The 16,920-nt window shown below is 38.1% G+C and overlaps 1 pseudogene; it reads left to right on the forward strand.

Annotated features, from left to right (window-relative positions):
• Positions 1-7,100: 7,100 nt before the first annotated feature.
• On the forward strand, positions 7,101-10,939 carry LOC131278913 (putative zinc finger protein 487; annotated as a pseudogene).
• Positions 10,940-16,920: the final 5,981 nt, after the last annotated feature.

A 16,920-nucleotide genomic window follows, 5' to 3' on the forward strand; every position in this document is an offset into this window, starting at 1 on the left:
ATTGGTCTGTGGATTTCTTGTGATGTTTTTGTCTCCCTTTAGTATTAGGACAATGCTAACCTCAATGAGTGGGAAGTGTTTGTGCCTCTATTTTTGGGAAAAAGAATAGAGGACTGATATTAATTACATGTTCCTAGAATTCACCAGTAAAGCTATTTGTTCCTGGGCTTTTTTTGTTGAATATTTTTGATTACCAGTCAATCTCTTTACTTAGTAAAGATCTATTTGTATTTTTTATTTTCTTGAGTCCATTTTGTTAATTTGTATCTTTCTAGGAATTTGTTGATTTCATCTAGGTTGTCTACTTTGTTGGCCTAAAATTGTTCATAGTATTTTCATATTATTCTTTTTATTTCTGGAAAGTCAGTAGTAATGTCCCACTTTCATTCCTGATTTTAGAGATTTGAGTCTTCTCTTTTTTCTTAGTCATTTTAGCTAAATGTTCATATATTTTATTATTTTTTAAAACATCCCTGCTTTTCTTTTTTTTTTTTAAGATTTATTTTCTATTTATTTCTCTACCCCCTCCCCCAGTTGTCTGCTCTGTGTGTCCATTCGCTGTGTGTTCTTCTGTGACCACTTCTATCCTTAGCAGCAGCACCAGGAATCTGTGTTTCTTTTTTTAAAAATTTCTCTCCCCCTGCCCCCCAGTTGTCTGTCCTCTGTGTCTATTTGCTATATGTTCTTCTTTGTCTGCTTCTGTTGTTGTCAGCGGCATGGGAATCTGTGTTTCTTTTTGTTGCATCATCTTGTGACAGCTCTCCGTGTGTGCGGCACCATTCCTGGGTAGGCTTCACTTTGTTTCACGCAGGTGGCTCTCCTTACGGGGCACACCCCTGTGTGGCACGGCACTCCTTGCGCACATCAACACTGTGCATGGGCCAACTCCACACGGGTCAAGGAGGCCCCGGGGTTTGAACCGCAGACCTCCCATGTGGTAGACGGATGCCCTAATCACTGGGCCAAGTCTACTTGCCTCATATATTTTATTAATGTTTTCAAAGAACCAACTATTTTTCTGTTCTCTGTTTCATTTAACTCTGATTTAATCTTTCTGCCACAAAGCTTTCCTATCAAGATTCTTTTTTAAAGACTCCCCCTACCATTTTTTTTAAAAAGAAGCTTTAGATTACATAAATGTTACATCAAAAGTATAGGGGATTCCCACATACACCACCACCTCCCAGTTGCCCCCATTAACAACATCTTTCATAACTATGGTAGATTTGTTATAGTTGCCTATCAAGATTCTTAATTAACCTTTGCCTAGTTGCTGTAGACCTTTGACTAGTTCTAGAGCTCTGATGAAGTTGATTCTCATAGTGTTTACCTATTTATTCACTGTTTTTGTGGAGGGATGGACCCTTGGCCTTCTCTACTCTGATGTTTTTGTGGACATTGTTCTAAGACAATGACTTGTCTGCATTGATGTGTGGGGCAGAATCATAAGCCAGAAGGACCTGCACGTCAGAAACTTGGTATAGTCAGTTTTGCTATAACATGTCATATGCATTCTTAAAATTTGCTGTGCTTTTCAAAATTGTACAGTAAAAACCAGATAGCTTATATTGGAGAAATGAGGTGAGAGAGACAAAAGTCAAAAATTTCAGTGACACATTAAAAAAAAGACTGGAAACTTAATAAAAGTGGCAGCAGAGTTTTACACTTGTTAAATGTTTAAGGTATACATAATAGCATAAAAAATATTTACCGTTAAAGAGATCTTCCCATTGCTGGTGGTAGTATGTATTGAAAGGATTGCAAATTTTTTTGAACTGGTAGAGGATTTTCTGAAATCAGACAAAGTTTTAATACCATACATGGATGCATGTAGTTCATAATTCACAGTTAACTGAGATGTTTGACATGTGTGCATGTGTACATTTTATGTATTCCTTTGGGGTGCTGTTCAGCTTGGTACAGTTTTCTGTGTTCACCTAGTGTTTTCTGAAGATGAAATCCTGCATAAGCAAATGCAGAATTTGAGTTATGCTCAAGTTGTTCCCTAATATATCAGTTGTTTTAGAACAAATAAGTACTTTCAAAACTAGTGTTATAGCTGAACTGACTGTGACAGAAACTGAGGAATGTCAGCATTGCTCAGTAAATACTGTTAGGGAAAGTGGAATTAAAAATGTCATCAGATTCCAACTCATCCATAAACAAACAGTAATACCAGCTGTATTAGCAGGTAAATATGAAAGCTTTAAAATGTGAAATACAAAAAAAGTTGTACTTCCTTAACAATCCCATTTAAAATTGCAATCTTATGCTCAGTTAATCCATGTTTCCTTTTGACTGCTTTGTTTTTCTCTTCATCAAGCAAAACAGTCTCATATACTATATTATTTTCTTGTCTGAAAATTGTCTGAGTTACTTCATTGATATATATGCAGTACCAAGAACAATGCTTGAAATGAACTAGCCACTTAATATAAATATTTATTGAATGAGCAATTAATAAGGAGTCAAGCAATCCATTGAAAAACAGTAGGCATTTCTGTCTGAAAGAAACATGAATGCTAATAATGACTATATAAGAAAAAGCCCAACTTTACTGTGATCAAGGCAACACAAACTGAGACTGCAGTGAGACAGTCTCAAAAGGACAAACATTAAGAAGTCTTAGAATACCAAATGCACCAGAAACTCTTTCATAAGCTTGACACACAACCACTTTGAAAACAGTCCTACTTCCCATATGATGCTGAGCCTGCCCATTCCCTCTGACTCAGCAATTATGTTTCTAGGTGTATATGCTGGAGATACCAGGAAATATGTAAAAACAGATCTGAGGTGTCATTGTAATGACAAATAACAGGTTCCCTGGTGAATGGCTACTTGCAGAATGGTTGATGACTATGTTGTAATATATCCATGCTGTGTGCTGCAACAGTGTGAATGGATCTGAAACAAAATATTGCATTAAAAAGCAATTCTGGGGGGATGGAGGATATATGGTAACCTCTTATATTTTTTATAATGTATCCTTTTTTGTGATGTATGTATCTTCAAAAAATACAATTTACAAAAATGATGGGGTTGGGGGAGTGGGGTGTAGGTTATACGGGAACCTCAAGTTTTTTTTTTAATGTAATGTTCTATGTGATCTATTAACTTTGAAACAATCTATTAAAAAAATAGTTGGTTGAAAGCAAACCAGACAATAACTGATCAGTAAATGTTTAAACAATGAATAAACCCTCTAAGAATGAATGCTATGCTTAAAGGGAAAAAACACCAAATATAACTGTGACTGAAAAGGTGATTTTCCATTCTCACCATTGCTGTTAAAATATGCACTAACCATTAAAGAAAAAGTTGCTACTTAAAAAAAAATAAAAAGCAATTCTAGGTAAGTCCTACAGACTGTAGAGTAGGTGTTGCAGCTCTGCAGAGGCTCAGAGCCCAGCTGGCACATGGACAGTACAGGGATTCAAGTCTCCTGAGTATACACCAACCCCAGCGCCAACCACAGGTTCAGTAAAAGTGACAGAAGAGATGTGTGTAGAGAGGTCACTTCTGAGTCCCAACTCCATCACACTCAGGAGCACAAATTCCAAAGTAGGGCCCACTGAAAAGGCACTGAACTCCAGAGCCATCTGCCGTGACCGTAGGGACCTGTGTGTCTCCATAGCCCTCAGGAGCACCACTACCTGGGGTTGTTTCTACTTTGGCCATCTGGGAAGAAGAGGTAAAATATGGGGGCATTTTTGGGACTTGGAGTTGTCCTGAGTGATATTTCAGGGACAGATGCAGGACATTATATATCTTGCCCATAACCCACTGGATGGACTGGGGGGGGGGGATGGTGTAAATTACAATATAAACTATAATTCATGCTGTGTGGCAGTGCTCCAAAATGTATTCATCAAATGCAATGAAAGTGCCAAACTGATGAAAGAGGTTGTTAATGTGGAAGGAGTGTGGAAGGGTGGGGAGTGGGGTATATGAGAACCTCATATTTTTTAATGTAACATTTTGTGCGATCTATGTATCTTTAAAAAAAAAGACAATAAAATATCTTTTAAAAAAGCAATTTTAGGGAAGTAGCTGTGGCTCAAGAAATTGAGCTCCCTTTTACCATATGGCGGTCCCAGGTTCGATCCCTGGGACTTCCTGGTTTAAAAAAAAAAGCAATTCTAGAAATATACATATGGTATGATTCCATATTAATGAAGTTCAAAAATACATATAGGAAAACAATATGTGTATTAAAACAAAAAGCAATAGAATGCTAAATCACTGATTTTAATAGGGTTTCTTCTGGATTGGGGGATAGGATAGGTAGGTGTTCGCATGTAGATTGGAGGATATTGGTAACATTAAGTGAGTTGTGGGTTCATTGTTGTTTGATTTTCTTTTTTCATTTTTTTCTTTTTTTGTGTTTTATTCCTCTTTTTAACAATTTTTAAATTTTGCATCATTTTTTATTTGATTTTTATACTTCATAATATACACATGTGTGGCATGCCTGATTTTTTTGGGTATCAAATGTTAAAATATGGGTAGAGAGAGTGGAGGTGGTGGTGATTATATTCTGTTATTCCAAGATGTGACTTCCAGTAGATCTCATCTCCTGTGTTTCCTTCTGCTCTCTCATGCTTTTTCTCTGTGAAATAGTTTGTTTTCTGAACCATAGGGACTTTTCCTAACCTTTCCTTAATCCCTGCAGTCATACTGAGCGCCAGAATTTCTTTTAAGCTCTTCTGTGTCCTTCATCTCTCCTCCCTTGGATTGGAGGATTAACCATTAGCTTCTTTGACCCTTCTTCCCTAAGTGCTTGTTCACATCTTGACTGCCATGCTTAGAACTCTATACTCTGTGCCTGGAACAAAGCTTGGCTCATCTAGTGGATGGAAGAAATCATCTCATCTACCTTCTGTTTGTCTCTCTTTATAGTACCTCTTCAGTGATTCATAAATTTACAAGACTTGAAGCCTGTTACTCCCAAATTATGTCACAATCTTATTTGGTCCCTTTGCTCTGGAGCCCCTTACTATTCCTTCCTACAGTAAATTCCTCCTGGGCTCTGATTCCTACATTTTCAACAAAGCAAAAGCTAAAATTATATCTCACAAATTGAAAATTCTTCTCACATCCTATTTACTTATTAGGTTTTTATTCATTAGAAGTACTTCAACTGACAAAAATGAAATTCCTTTAAATCTTCCATCTCTGCCATTCTCTTGCAGTTCTTGTTTCACCTTTGTAAACTGACTTCAAAATCCTTCAGAATCTCACTTTCACCTGACATCACTCACAAGCAGATCCATACACTTAGGTTTATGTTTTGATTCCTCTAATGTATAATATGAATTAGACTGTAAAGCTTCTGTGTGACTAGCCTGACAGGGTAAGTCTAAGACTGCCCCTAATACCTAACACATCAAATTTAAATTCCTCTTTGATGAGTATCAAATATGGCCCCATTTTGCCTGCCTAAATTAATTTTTCTCTGGTGTCTGAAATTTCAGCTCAGTTCTGTTCGGTAAAGTCTTCTTGATGTCTCTCAAACATACTGTTCCTCCCTTATTTACACTTCTTATTCCATTGTGTCTTGCCTGTCCATAGTTAAATGAACCAATGCATGAAAAGTGCTTAAAACAATACCTGGCATATAGTAGTCCTATTGCTAAGTTCTTGTTTTTGTTGGTTTATACACTTTTTAGGTTTGAGCTCACGTTTTCTATTCTCTTCGTGAAATATTTTTTGACTATATTAATCGTGTCCACTTAATGACTGGCATTTTAAGAAATTAAAATTTGGTCATAAATTTTGATACTTGACAAGATGTGTTTCTTGCCTAAGGCTTTTTTCCCCCATAAATTTTGATATCCCCAAAAGAAGGACATCTCTTTTACTCTTCCTTCCTCTGCTAGGTAACATATAATAGATATTTGATGATTACTTTGTTTATTGTGTAGCCTGGGAAGAGAGAGTTCTTTCATATTTATTCATTCAGAAACCTAGGAACTCTATAAATTGGCATGCTCAGGTCAAAATCTTCAGCTTATGAATCATTAGATATAAGGTGGCAGTGAGTCTGAGAGATGTGTTTTGAGGCAGTTTTCCCAGTAACTTTGGTGCACCCACTTACTTGTACATGCCGAGTGATTTATTATCCATTCAGAGGAGCGCAAAGGAAATTGGAAATATGGTAATACCTGCCAGGACATTAGGTTGTATTTGTGATAAAATAACAAAAGCAGCATCAAATATTTCAGAATTCTATGTTTAGAAAGGAATGCTTTTATAGAGTCATGGTATACAACATGATATAGTTAGTATTGATAACTTCTGTGAGAAGGCTTGTTTTGGATAATATAGAACAGTAGTCGTTTCTTGAAGGGTTTCTAGCTTATAAGTCAAGCTGACTGAAAGGCTTACTACTAACCCAGTGGATGGATATAAGGGCAGGCCTGTGGTTAGGCATGAGAGAGTTTTGGAGGAAGTCTGCTTTGTGGAGAGTAAAGGGTAGTCATTGCAGCCATGAGGAATGATAGTTATCACCACAAATAGGATTCAATTGTAAGGTTTTATCTGTCAGAAGGCAGATTTGTGTCTGTCTTATTTCTTGGTCCCTTCAATGTTGTAGGTCTTGAACATAGAACTGATAATGATGTTTTCAATGTAGATAGCTGTCATGTTCAGAGAAAAGCTTTTCATAATAAATAGAAAAAAGATAAATATTCTTAAAACTAGGTTGAAAGCTCTCTTTAAGATTCACACAGGAAATGAAACCAGAAATGCTGAAATACGTTTCTGGAAACCAGAAATGGTGAAGTACGTGTGTGTGTGTGTGTGTGTGTGTGTGTGTATCTCCCTGCAAAGTAAAGAATTATTATGTGAGGTATAAGTTTATTTATGACAGAGTGAAATCAACAGGTAGAAATAGAGAAACTTTGATTTGATGACCTTGATAGGTTAGTAGTGAACAACTCTGGTAGAGGTGAAGGTATAATAGCCAAATAAAACTTTGCATCTGATCTTGTTTCAAGAATAACCTAAATGTGTGCTTTCTTTGGACATTGGATTTCCATGTGAATCAGAGCTGGACTGAAAATTACACTCCAGGCAACAGGGTTGTTCTATTGAACATGAGGAAATTTTTGCTTTCTGAAATTTTATTTGGCATTGGTAAGTAGAATAGAAAAGAGTGGGGAAATGGACTTTGCCCAGTCGTTAGGGCATCTGTCTACCACATGGGAGGTCCGTGGTTCAAACCCCAAGCCTCCTTGACCCATGTGGAGCTGGCCCATGTGCAGTGCTGATGTGCACAAGTGCCGCGCCACCCAGGGGTGCCCCCCGCATAGGGGAGCCCCACACGTGGGGAGTGTGCCCCCTAAAGAGAGCCGCCCAGTGTGAAAGAAAGTGCAGCCTGCCCAGGAATGGTGCTGCCCACACTTCCCATGCCGCTGACAACAGAAGCGGACAAAGAAACAAGACACAGCAAATAGACACAGAGAACAGACAAGGGGGGGGCTCATTAAATAAATAAATAAATCTAAAAAAAAAAGAGTGGGGTGAGATTGAAAGCATATATATTAGTGAGGATCCTGAAGTAAAAGAGAAGCACCCATATTTTGATGTGCCTCCTCTAAATATAATTTTTATTGTGATATCTCCCCTCAATACCATTGCCTACTAATTTTTCTTGTGGGTCTACATATTATTCATTTAGGTCTCAAGCATTCATCTAAGCAGTGTCTTGTTTGAAATATTTTCTGTTTATTTAACTTTGTTTATTTTTTTAAAAGATTTATTTCTAACCTCCCCCCCACCTGTTTGTGCTTGCTGTCTGCTCTTTGTGTCTGTTCGTTGTGTGCTCTCTGTGTCTCCATGTTATTAGGAGGCACTGGTAACTGAACCGGGGACCTCCCTTGTGGGAGGAGGGTGCCCAACTGCTTGAGCCACATCTGCTTCCTGCTGTTATGTCTCTTGTGTCTCCTTCTTGCTTCATCTCGTTATGTCGTCTTGTTGCATCAGGTCATTGCGTTAGCTTGTTGCATCAGCTCACTGTCTTGCTCATCTTCTTTAGGAGGCACTGGGAACTGAACCTGGGACCTCCCATGTGGGAAAAGGGTACCCAACTACTTGAGCCACATGTGCTCCCCCTGTTTATTCAATTTTGAAGATCATATTTCTAAAGTGTCAAATTCCTGTTTTTTTTTCCTGGACTCCTCTCCCATTTTCCACTACTGCAGACTGTTTGTTTTGTCTAAATCTAGGGGAGCAAGAAGTATGCCCTTGGGCTTACTTTCAGGCCAAAAGGCCAAGCTATACTAGGCATTTGTAGATTAAGTCCCCTTTTCACATTAAATGTGTTAACAATTATAAGGTATGGTAAATTATTTTCATTTCTAGAATTCTGGAAAGTTGATGACCTGATGGAGAAGATCCAGGAAAACCAAGACCAGCCTTTATGGAAAGTTGATTTCATTAACAAAACACTGTCTAAGGTGAGAAATAGAACATTAGGAAAAATATTTAGTGTGAACCCAAACCCAGTGTGAATGGAAAAATACCTGATAAATCTGACTTAGGTGGAATGAGCTTGCACTATATTTCAGAATTAATTATTAGTAATAGAAACTCCATTGTAAGGAAGTTTGATCAGTTAAATACACATGGGAAATTACTCCTCTGTATAAGGCATAGGAATCCTCATTCCAGAGAGGAACATTTTGTGTATGACAGAATTGTGAAGGCCATTAGTCAAAGTGAGGTCCTATTCCAGCATCAGAATATTCAAACTCTGAAGCAGCTTTTTGAATGTAACAAATGTGGGAAAGCCTTTCATGAGGAGACATCATTACCCATAAGAGAGAATACTCATGGGAGAAGTACATGAAATGTGAAAACCTTTTCTAATAATTCAGCCCTTCTTGCCCATCATAGAAATCACATAAGGGAGAATGGCTATGAATTTAATGACTGTGAGAGGAGGTCTGTTGGGGAAAAGTCAACAAAAGTCAACTCTGAATAAACTCTATAGAGTTCCCTTGGGAGAGAAACATGATTGTAATGTGAGTGAGAATAGTTTTAGCAAGAAGTCCCTTCCCATTCATACTGAGAGAACTCAACAAGGAGAAACCACCTTTGAATGTGATGAGGGTGGGGAAGTCTTCAAGAAACCAAATCTCTCTCATTATCAGCAAGCATATGCAGGAAAGAAACCCTATGAAAATAATCAGTATGGGAGATCCTTTTGGCAGACACTAGTTCTTCCTTAACATCAGCAAACACACATAGGAAAAAAACTCTATGAATGTAGTGATTGCAGGAAAACCCTCAGCCACAAATCATCTCTCATAGTTCATAAGAGGATACACAAAAGGGGAGAAAGCTTATGAATGTAGTGAATGTGGGAAAACATTTACAAATAGATCAGGCCTCACAGGATACACACAGGGTAGAAACCACATGAATGCATTGAAGGTAGGGAAACATTCAGATATAGGTCAGGCCTCATAGTGCATCAGAGAACACACACAAGGGAATGTAATGAATGTGGATGTAACGAATGTGGAAAAAAATTCTGTGACAAGTCAAATATCTGTGTGCACCAGAGAACTCACAAAGGGGAGAAGCCCTATGAATGTAATGAATGTGGAAAAACCTTCCTCTACAATTCATTCCTCATGGTACCTCACAGGATACACACAGGAGTGAAACCCTATGAATGTAATGAATGTGGGAAAACATTTTCCCAAAAGCCAAACTTCATTAACCATCAGAGAACTCATACTGGAGAGAAACCCTATGCATGTAATGAATGTGGAAAATGGTTCTCTGTGAAGTCAAAACTTAGCGTGCATCACAAAACTCACACAGGGGAAAAACTCAATGTGATTGTGGGAAACCTTTTTCCAGAAGTCATCTCTTATAGTACATCAGAGAATACCTACAGGGGAGAAACCTTGTGAATGCCATGAATGTGGGAAAACTTCTTCCCAGAAGTCATCCCTTAGAGTACACCAGAAAACACACAAAGGGGAGAAGCCTTATGAATGTATTCAATGCAGGAAAACCTTTTACCAGAAGTCAGGTCTCACTAAACATCAGAGAACTCACATGGGAGAGAAACTTCATAAATGTAATGAATGTGGCAAAACTTTTTACCGTAATTCATCCCTTAGAGTACATCAGAGAACACACACAGGGCAGAAACCCTTCTGCCAAAAGTCATCCCTCTCAGCTCATCAGAGAACACACACAAGGGAGAAAGCCTGTGAATCTACAAATGTGGGAAAGCCTTTTACAAAAATTCAAAATTGATTAATTCAAGAACCTACACAGAGAAGAAACCCCTGTCTACATCCTGAAAGTACAGAAACCTTTTCTTATTTCACTTACTCAGTTTGCATAAGAAATAGCACAGGGGAGAAACTTAATATAAACATGAGAAGTATTTTACCCAGAGTAAAGTCACATCCCATTGAACAGCAGATATTTGGAGCACCTTATGAAAATTTTGAATGTGTCACAACTTTCAAAATGATTCATTTTTGATCATATGTCAGAGGATTTATCTGAATGGAAATTAATCACTTTGGGAAATGAAAATAATATTTTTTCCAGGAAATATACTAAAACTCCTGTTTTATATATGACACCAAAATTGTTACTGAAAATATTCAGTTAGAGGCATGACCAATTTGCTATAGCATCTAAATTTGAAAAGCATGATTAAGTCGAGTAATTAAAAGTACTGTTTTTAAGCATAAATATGAAGAACCACTGAGTTGAGTATGCTTTATCATTGAAATAGTGTGTATATATGCTTGCTTACTGGAACCTATATAATCCTAGGTAAAATGTACCCCAACTTGGTTGATAACTATGACATGTTGTAAATATTCATGCTTAAACACCTGTGTCTTTTTCAACTGTAAAACAAAATCTATATTTAAATAAAATATTTGTGGAGTGTAAATCAATGTACTCATATCTTTCTTGGCATTCTCTTGGTGTATATCAATAAATATAGCCATTGTTCTTAAGCACCCTCTCCAATAAAGAATCCAAACAGTGTGTTTGTAAATTTTTTAGCTGACTAAATGGCTAGATGGGATAATATTTTATGCCAGAGTTAAGTATAAAATTATTGAAAAGATTTATTGTTCTACAAACGAACTTTTGCACAAAGTGCTGTCTCATTCTAAGCTACTGGAAAACTGGACACAATATATGAAACAACTAGAAAACTGGAAAAATATTAAACAACTTTTTTTTTTAATTTTTTTATTGACTTTTTAATAATATTACATTAAAAATATATATGTGAGGTCCCATTCAACCCCACCCCCCCACCCCCCCTCTCCCCCCCCCCAACAACACTCATTCCCATCATCATGACACATCCATTGGATTTGGTAAGTACATCTTTGGGCACCTCTGCACCTCATATACATTGGTTCACATCATGGCCCATACTCTCCTCTATTCCATCAAGTGGGCCCTGTGAGGATTTACAATGTCCAGTGATTACCTCTGAAGCACCATCCAGGGCAGCTCCATGTCCCGAAGACGCCTCCACCTCTCATCTCTTCCTGCCTTTCCCCATACCCTTTGTCCATTATGTCCACTTTTCCCAATCCAATGCCACCTCTTCTATGTGGACATTGGATTGGTTGTGTCCATTGCACCTCTATGTCAAGAGGAGGCTCAGATTCCACCTGGATGCTGGATGCAATCCTCCCATTTTCAGTTGTAATCACTCTAGGCTCCATGGTGTGGTGGTTGTCCTTCTTCAACTCCATCTTAGCTGAGTGTGGTAAGTCCAATAACTCAGATTGTAGGTGCTGGAGTCTGTTGAGGCTCAGGACCTGGCTATCACATTGTCAGTCTAGAGATTCAAATCCCCTAAATATATCTTAAACCCCAACATTAACTGCACCTCCAGCACATTAGCATGAAAGTCTTATGAAGGGAGATCCCATCTGAGTCCAGATTCATCACACATAGACACCATTTCCAAAGAGGGGCCATCTGCCCTGGTAGTTAACCCCATCGGCCATGACCATAACTCCCATGGGTCTCTTTAGCCCTCAAAGGAACCAATATCTGGGGGTTGTATCTGCTTTATCTGTCTCTCTGACTCTGCTCAGTTGTGCATGAGGGCAAACCTTCTGCCAGCCTCCAGACTCTTTTTTAGAAACTCGTAGCCATATTAACTCATTTCTCCTTTCCATTTCCCCCTTACTTTAGGTCAAACAGCATTTTAAAGTCATGGTATTTTATGTAGACATGGATATTCTGCTGATCCGCATTGAACCTTCCGTATAAGGTCATTTTCCAGTTGCATCATCAGTTGGTATTTGATAGTGGTCCCTCGTTGCCAGGGAGGCTCATCCCCGGGTGTCATGTCCCACGCTGGGGGGAAGGCATTGCATTTACATGCTGAGTTTGGCTTCGAGACTGGCCACATTTGAGTAACATGAAGGCTGACAGAAGGAAATTCCCAGGCACAAAGTTGCTCTAGGCCTTGTTCTTATTTTGGGTTTATCAGCTCACAAGCATAGTCATTAGTATCAGGGGCTCACTGTTGAACCCTCACTCCCTCCCGGTCCCCACCACTGTACCTGGGAGACTGTCGCTGCTCCCCTAGGGACCACGACAGAGCACCACTGGCCAGGAACCCAGTACCCCCCCTACTGTGGTTTTTAATTGTTGCCACTATGAGTATATCCAAACATTACCATGCACCCTGGACATATGTTCTGTACAGCTCCCTGTCAGTCATATATCACCTGTCATTGGTATCCCATACCAGTATCCCTCCATTGCCATTTTAAACAACTTTTAAGCAATTGGACATTACGGTTTGTGTGACTGATTCCTTAGAGAGGAAAAAAAAAAAAAATCCCTGTGATGTCCCCAGCTTCCTGTTGGGAGAAAAGCCCTGATACGGCATATGTAGGGAAAATGCCAAATATAGCCTGGCTCAATAATGGAGAGACGTTTCAGAGTTCAGTGTGGTTAAATCAGCTCTGATTTGGGGAGGAGACTACTGGAGAGGGAGGTAGCAGAGAAAGAGCTCAAGAAATCTGAGAATCATTCTGCATATGCTAAGGGAAGGCTCTTCCAGTCCAGGCACTAGACAGCTGCTGAGGCAGGGACAATTATTGGGGAAACTGTATGATAGACAGTTCTCAGAGTTTATGCAGAGCTGGGAATCATTTGCTTTCTAACTAGCCAAGACCCCTGTTCCCTCAGATCCTAAGATCTCATACTCTTAAGTTCCCTTTTGGGATCACATTTGAAGATCCCATTGGTATATTGGGAGCAGACAAGAGTGGAGGTTTGCCATGATGCCTAATAATCAGCCTTCCAGACTCTGAATGTCTTATTCCCCCTGGCATCCAAGTGGAGCCTCCATCTCCTTATTTATCTTTATAAAAATGGAAGAGTAGAACTAACACTGAAAAAATCTCCATGAATATACTAATAAGGTACTCCCTGCTGACTTCATGGGGAGGCAGGTCAGACGATACGGCTGCACAGTTTCAACAGAGCTCATGGGTGCAGTCATTCTCTACAATCTAAGAGTAACATTCCATTAAAAAGGAAATTGGAAGAGATTAGGAGCCATGGTCAATCTCTGGGGGCTTTTAGGGCCCCCACAGCTTGCTCAGCATTGAGAGATCCTGGATTTATGACCGCTGGCTCAGGATCAACAAGTCTGCTCATCCTGGAAGAGACAAGAAATCTGTATCCCTTGTAGAAGAAGCAATTGAGAAGAAGGTCTGGGAAGACCAAAGTAGCTATCTCTGCTGGGGGACCCTAGGCAACTCATTTCCCCTCCCCATGTTTATAGCCTCCTCTGGATGGTGATAGGTTCTTACATAAATTTCTTGAGTACCTTTTATGCACCAGACCTATGCTAGGAATGTTCAGATTTTAGTGAGCTGGATATGTTGGATAATGGTGTCCTTGACATAAAGATAAAGAGAGTGGGTATCGGAGAGGGAACTGACTTATGTAAGAGTTCCATAGGGAGACTGGTGAGGTTAGCCTATGCATCTAAAATAGAAATATGAAACTGTGTACTGTGAGATCTGATTGTTTTTTTCATTTCACAAGTACTACATAACATTCTTTTTCTAAATGAATTAGTAACAAGTAAAGATAAGATCTGCCATAATGTACAGTTCCAGTATTGAGACTTGTCATTCAGGAAACTGGTTAGGTCAGTGTGCATCCTTCCTGATCATTTTCTATGCATTTAAATCCAAATATAAGAACATGCACCAAATATATAAAACAACATTGGCATTTTGTGGGAATTTGAACCATGAAATTTGAAATTTTCCCTTTCACTTTGTTGTAAAATTTTAACAAATGCAGCTTCCAAATTATTTTATAATTATTTGGTATCACAAAGCCTAAAGCCGACTTGCTCAGTTGATTATGAATTGTGGTTTTCACTGCATGGTAGTGGCACTTTAGTAAAGAGAAACTTATGCTAAAAATGGTATTGTTTACACACTTTGGAGGTTTTGAAGTTGAATTAATATTCAGTGCTATAGTTTAAAATTCCATGAAAACATCATCTGGGTGTTCACGAGGTCACAAAAAAGATATGCCTAAAATCACTGCTAGAGGTCTGAGAAGAAAATTTTAAGTATTGCTATGACTAATTGAATAATGTTTATAACATACACAGCAGCATTAAGAGTATGCTGGAGTGGTTGTAGATTTATGCTCTAGAAGAATATGTCCTCATTGTGTTTCATTCAGTCCTATGAGAAAATTGGTATGGAATCATATAATTAAAACATTTTAAGGGTCTAAGAATTTTTGTCATGCAGACTGTTCTGGATTGCTCTATGCCGGTATATTTATTTTGCATAGTACAGATTTTTTTGTTTCATACATTTCAGTGTTGAGATTTTAGGATATGTGCTTGTTTTTTAAAAATAAGATACCTTACCTATTCTTGTGTAATTTGCATTTTTAGTTTTATGGTATGCTGTGGACTCTTCTTCCATCCCCCAGTGTTAGCTTGATAATATTCTTAGTGACCAAATAGTTTCCCATTGAGCATAGACAAGATTAGTTTGACCAATCAATGTACTGATGGAAATTGACAAAGTTGAACAGAATATTTTAAAAAAATCTTCCAAGGAGTATCAAAGAACTATAAAGACAGTAACTACTGGAATGTGGTATGGAAGAGGGCAGGAATTGTAAGATGTTAGTTCACCATGTCATCCTGCTTTTGCCCTTGCAGCACAGAATGATCTGAGAGAGTAGCCAGCCTGAGATTTGCTTTTGGGAGTGTTGTGGTACTGATGGGAAAAAAGAGACACCTGTGGTCCATAGGGCAGATGGACTATAATAATAATCTCATCTTTGACTTGGCCCTTGGAGGACTTTCTTACATGATGAACAGGAAGTAAATCAGCCCTCCTACAAATTTTAGCCAGATTTCAAGATGTTTGGGAGGTCTAGAACATTCTAGGCCCTGAAAGTCTGTTAAAAATACCAAGGAGTGTTGGAGCCCCCAAATTCCCTGTCAGAAGCAAGAAAAATTCCTCTGAAGGCAGAAAAATCATCTTAGACCTCAGATAAGTTTTTGAAAATAATTTTTCAATTACTATACTCGGCACATAATCACAGATAGCCAGGCCAGAAAGAGATAGTAACCATGTGTAAGAACCAGCAGAAAGAGCAGACACAAGGGACTCTATGGAAGATTCTTAACACACGTAAATGATGAAACAAAGTTAGTGGTTTATCTCCCTTACAGGAGATACAAGACTGGAGTTAAATATTTTGGCTACTGAAAACAACAAAAAGTGTCCTCGTCATTCTGAAAAATTAACCAAATAGGCATTCTAGAACTGCTTAACACTAATTGGATGGTTTAACAGATTAGACACAAATTGACCTGGGAGATAGTTCAGAGGAAATCATTTATAGTAAAGCACAGAGAGGCAAATGGATGTCAAATATAAAAGAGACTGAAAATTATAAAGGATACGTAGTATGTTTTATGTATTTATTTAATTGAGTTGCAGAGGATGTAGAGAATAGTATTTAAGAGATAAATGGTGAGAAATTTCCAGGAATGATTGAAAGACATTTATTCACAGATATCAGAAATGCAGTAATACCAAGGACATAACATAAAATGAGCTCCTGGAAGCCTGATAAGAAAACTATAGAAAATGAAAGATGAAGGTCGAATACTAAGACATCCAGGGAATGAAAAGGTTACATCAGAGGAACAAGAAATTGTCTTGTCATGATCATTAGTGAAAGAAAAAGTGAAAGATAACTCTATGTTCCTTTTTGTTCCAAACAAAAATAACTCTTAAGAAAGAGGGCCAAGTAAAGTTTTGAAGACAAAAATGAGAATTTTCTGTCAGAAGTCTTGGGTTAAACAAATAAAAGGGTATTATTCTTTGAAGGAAAGCAAAACAATGCCAGATGAATGACCCAGATTAAGGAAGGTGTGGAGTGCAATTATTGTGGTAAATATGTTGCATAGATAAGAATGAATATTGACTACTTAAACCATAATAATAATTTTTGGTAGGGACGTGTAGATATATAGGTGCAAATTATACAGACGTTACATGAATCTGGATTAAAACAAATTTTAAAAATTGTGTGACCATTAGGGAAATTTGAGCAATGATTGGATATTCTGTGAAAGGAATTATTAGTTTCCAGGAATTGTAGTTATGTTTTTCAAGAAAGTTCTCAATATTTTAGAGATACATAATAAAATATTTACATATGCAGTTATATGATGGCCGAGGTTAGCTTAAAAATCATTCATGTCAAGGTTTGGATGAAACTACATTGGCCACTATTTAGTAAATACTGAAGCTGAATGATAGGTACTTGCGGGTTCAGTGTACTGTTCTTCCTACTTTTGCATAGGTTTGCTAGTTTTCCATCATA

The sequence above is a fragment of the Dasypus novemcinctus genome, chromosome 6 (assembly GCF_030445035.2).
Source record: "Dasypus novemcinctus isolate mDasNov1 chromosome 6, mDasNov1.1.hap2, whole genome shotgun sequence".
NCBI lineage: Eukaryota > Metazoa > Chordata > Mammalia > Cingulata > Dasypodidae > Dasypus > Dasypus novemcinctus.